Source organism: Triticum urartu, chromosome 3A (genome assembly GCF_056163025.1).
Source record: "Triticum urartu cultivar PI428250 chromosome 3A, HENAU_Tu73, whole genome shotgun sequence".
Taxonomy (NCBI): Eukaryota; Viridiplantae; Streptophyta; class Magnoliopsida; order Poales; family Poaceae; genus Triticum; species Triticum urartu.
Window position 1 is genome coordinate 723,467,897 of NC_141875.1, and position 4,828 is coordinate 723,472,724.

The window sequence follows — 4,828 nt, forward strand, 5'->3', positions numbered from 1 at the left end:
CAATTGCGCTATTTTTTCTTACGACTGTGCCCTCATAGGGGATCTTTTCACTGCATTTGTTTTGATCCGTGCGCTTTCGTCCGTGTGCACTTTTCGATGCTGGTTCACGGGTTGGGCTCAGCGGCCTCTTTTATTTGTGCGCTTTGGCATCTTTCGCAGCTGACAGCCGTGCATGATCCCCGTGTTGGCGATGCACTAGGCAGAATTCGGCCTAATAAACTGATCACATATTGATTAAACTTCCGGTACGGTACTATTCGTCCGGTGTATTTCTCGTCGCGCAAATGGGCCGGCCCATTTACTTCGTCCCTGTGCGTTGCCTCCTCTCCTTCCCGAGCCCCGACGACGCCTTCGGCCTTCTCACTCGCCGCCGGCGCCGCCACCGGGGTTGGCGCCGCCGGCCACTCCTATGATCCCTCCAGTCTCGGAGTCCACTGACTCTGCTCATCCCCTCATTGGATTCGGCGCCTCCCTGAAACACGACCTCCGCCATGTGTTCGCCGCCTCCCCCGAAATCCTATCCCAGCCGCGCCCGAGCTCTGGTGGCCGTGACGGCGTCGCGTGCGCCCGCGGCGGCTCTCTCGTCGCCGGGACCTAGGGTTCGGGCATCCGTGCTTGGTGCCCCGCGTCTCGAGGTCCCCGTCCTCCGTCGTGAGGCATGCTTCGATCTGGTTTTCCCGACGTTTTGTGGCGAATTTGCTCCTGAATTATCAGGTGTGCATGCCCTGTTCTAGCATTCTTTGCTCATTTGTAAGAGATGAGTAGCGGGATGTCGTGCTAAACACACAACAAATATACTTGAACATTAACAAGAAAAGAACGGCGGAGAGATATTAGGATTTAGGAGTAGGGAATGTGGTTGTTCAGTGTGCAAGTGTCACGTCGATGTTCGTAGTCACTGCCATAAACAACGAACCCGCATGATCAACCAGGTTCCTGTAGAACTATGCGGAGAATCTGGTAGTATTGCATACCTGGTTAATTTTAATGCTCCTGTGTTTAGTACTCTCTTTCTAGGCATTGCTCTTAATTTTGAATAATGTGTTAGTGACGCCGAAAGTACTATAATCTAGAGACTAGAGATGAATTAATTTTGTTAATATTGTACTTGCTCTCGTAAACACCCTAGCTCTGTGAATTGGTCATTTCATTAGGTTCTGATTTCATAACTGTATAAAGTACATCTTTTTATTTATTTTTGTTAATTCCGCAGTTTATGCCCAAGCTGTCTAGTTGGAGAGGAGAGACGGGAATATAAACCAATTATGTAATGATACTATCTCCATTATTATCCTTAAAGGCCAGTTTTCTACGCAACTCAGGGAAAACTCATGGGTCCCCATCCTCTGTTTTTGTTTATCAATCATAGTTAGAAACCTCATGACAAACATAGCATTGAAACTATCCTGCAGATCTCGTGTCAGAGAATGAAACTACTCGGTATATCTTTATTTATGTAGTTTCTCCATTCTCGTCTAGATTTTGTAGTCTTCCTTTCAAATATGTGTTAATGACGTGGGTAAGAGTGAACTAATTCAGCTGTATATTCTACCATTTCAGATGCATTAGAATCCCTTAATTCTGGATTCGGAAAACCATCCAGGTCATGATGGAGTATTGGCCGCTTGAGCTTATTTCGCAAGATTACTTTGTAGAAAAGTTTCCTCCTATATCTACTGATTTTAAGTAGGTAAACTGAGCTTCCGTTTTCTGTATTTGATCGCACAAGTACTTTACAGAAGACTGGAAATTTCTGTGGTTGAGTTCTCTGCGAGATGACATGTGTTTCTGCATTTCTTTGCTGCATGTGTTTCCTAGTGGACTTTAGACCAATAGTATTTTCTGAACCAGTTTGTGTTATACGCCATGAATCACATGTTTCCTAATTGATTTAGTTGATGTTTACACATATTTCTTCAGCTTGCTTTCAAAATAAGTAGTGCAAGTAAGCAACGAAAAGGGCTACTAACTGAGTTTACCAGGTTTCCTGTTCTATCTGTGATATGCTATTACACAAGATTAAATGTGCAATGCTAGGGCTATCTGTTTAGATCTTATAAATTTTACATTCTGCTATGAGCAATGCTTATCAAATACTTTCTCTTTTTCATATAATCTTATGTGAGCAATGCATATTCCTTGTGTTCTAATATATATATATATATATATATATATATATATATATATATATATATATATATATATATCTGAACTTGTTGTTTTATGTGCAGTAAGAGGAGGTTACAGGTCTTAAAATAATGATACAATTAGTTAGAATTTGACTCTACATGCACCGGCTAGAATGGAATAGCAAATGAAGCAACTGTTCTCCTGTTTTGCCATCATGATGAAATGCAATGAACATTTCCAGGTTGCTTATCCATGTGTTGTACATATATAATGAAACTAGTAAGCAAAAAGGATAATGTTTGTTCTCTGATTATGATAATTCTGACATGACTAAGGCTCTTATTATTTGGCTACAGAGATCTGGTTAGGACTATCCTAAAGAACTATTTCTGTTGGTCAAAGATGCTTAAAAATGACGAGTTGATATATGATGTTGCTTCAGTTGATAGCTGTGCAAATATGGAAGTTATATACGACGCTGTTTTGCTTGATAGCTGTGCAAATATCCATGTCGAAATCAGTTTCAATGGGAACCGATGGCTTTGTAATCGGTTCGAAAAACCGGCTATAGGAGTTCAGACCCGATGCTGATGCTGTTTCTATAGTAGTGAACAAATATATATTTGTTGTAACACCGTGAACTTCTTTTTCCTTACCTGTAATGTTATTACAGCGTAGACTGTTCTAAATCTTCTTTTCCAGAGGAAAATATAGTTTGAAGCATGGGTTGGGGGAACTGCTAATGCATTTATCTGTTTTAATTAGTTAGCTATACTTACTATATCTTTTGTGTTTTTTAGGTAACCATCATCTACGTTCTTGATCATTGATCAATAAGCATTCATTTGCAGAAGAAAAACTACCCGACATGCTTGATCTATGGTGGAGCGCAGATGATCTAGAGCACCTATATGAAGCGTAGTGAAAAATATCGGAAGAGGTTGTTTTATGCCCTGTTTTGTTGTGGAATGGTATTGCTTTTAGTAGGCAGTTGGAAACCACTTGTTTAGACAAACCACAAACCAGAAACCAGATGAGAGGAAAACATTCTTTTCGTCTGTTGTTCACACGAGTACCCAAGAAATTTATTGTATCAAGTAGTAGTATTGTCTCTTGCCAAAAAAAAGGTAGTCGACTCTGTGACCTTGTTGCCCATAAGGTTTTTTTTTGCTGCTTGGAAGGTTTCATAAATTGTGACCTTTGTGGAGTGCCCTGCCTCAGTGATAATTTCGGTTTCATTGTGTCAAATAGACTTCCTATGAAGTTAACCTTCGTTGTAATTATGAGCATGTGAGCAAGTATTCATTCCCAGCTTGGTTCTTTTGCAAGAATTCTTGGTATTGTTTTCAGCTTCTGGTTTCCTCTGAATCCTAGAGAGATAAAATATGTTTCCTGTTTTCTTTACCCGATCACATTTTAAAATCTCAGCTAGGTAATCTGATTGGAATTTCAGCAACTACATGATCAATTTGTGTTGCGGTTATCCTATTTCCAGTTGTCTTATGTTTTAAAGTGGGTGTCATCCGTTGAGCTGCATGGTATTTTTTTCTGTAATATTATTATTGATTTTGGTCCCCTGCCCTACGCTGAAATCCTTTCAATATCCTCAGCTTCCATGCCCCGACCACACTGCAGTCCGTAATGTACATGAAGGGGAGGAGGAGGTGCATCGACAATAGTTTGAATCAGCTCGGGCAGCCGCCATAGTTGGTGATGCTGTGGAGTGGAGGAACTATGGCAGATGGCACTTCCCCTATACTATTGTGAACTGCAGTAGACTGATGGCACCGTGGTTCACCTTCCATATATGTCTGGAATTTGCCAGGCAAGTAACTCATTATTCTTAAATCCCTGCTCCATTCTCCAGTCCAAATTCAATTAAAGCAAATAAATCGGACTAATCTTTAATGCTGATCAAGAAAAATGTGCATTGTAGAGATGTCCGTCTACCAGGACTGCTTCATGACCAGACTGCATCATAAGGGTTAGAGAAGAACCGGCAGGGGTGGTCTGCATCATCTCTAGTGGTAGCATGCAAGCCTTGATCTAGGTGCTAGCCAACATAATTAGTTCATGTTTTGTAAGGATAAGATTGGAGCTCTTCTATTGCTTCTTCTTAATACAGGCTAAATCACTGATTATCTTCATGGTATGTCTAATCATGCATTCTGTCTTCTGGCATTAAGCAAAGTTATTAGGCCTAGGCTTCGCACATTGAATTGATAATCTCTCTGAGTTTCTAGCTCTTTGAATTTCTATTCATGTTCCCGCACGAGTATATAATCGTATTCATAAATATGGGTATTCACTGTGCTTAAGGATAGGGGGAAAACCAAGTGTATTTTTCAGAGGAGTGTTTATGAGATTTGAGGTGCTGCATGATTTCTCTGTATAAGTTTATATGCTCCTATTTGTGTTCTGTACCGATTCTTCCATTATTTTCCTAATAGGATCTGGCTAAGTAAAGTTTGCTATTGAAAGCCCACCTGACATTGGTAGGCAATTCTCTTGAATGGAAGGTTTAATCGAGGATTGAATTGACCACAAACTACTATAGCAGATGCAAGGCATCAATCAGCTCAGAAGAAATGCCAAATGAACTTAATTAGTTTCTCATTGATATCACTAACAGTAATGAGTTTGTGCGATTTCTGACCTGCAGGCTGTAACATGAGTAAAAGCTAACCAATGTATTATT

At 40.5% G+C, this 4,828-nt stretch overlaps 1 long non-coding RNA gene across 1 annotated transcript; it reads left to right on the forward strand.

Moving 5' to 3' along the window:
- Positions 1–438: 438 nt before the first annotated feature.
- LOC147982207 (uncharacterized) lies at positions 439–3,878 on the forward strand. Its single transcript, XR_015600004.1, has 4 exons — positions 439–714; positions 1,561–1,690; positions 2,931–3,070; positions 3,741–3,878. It is a non-coding gene; the product is annotated as an uncharacterized LOC147982207 (long non-coding RNA).
- Positions 3,879–4,828: the final 950 nt, after the last annotated feature.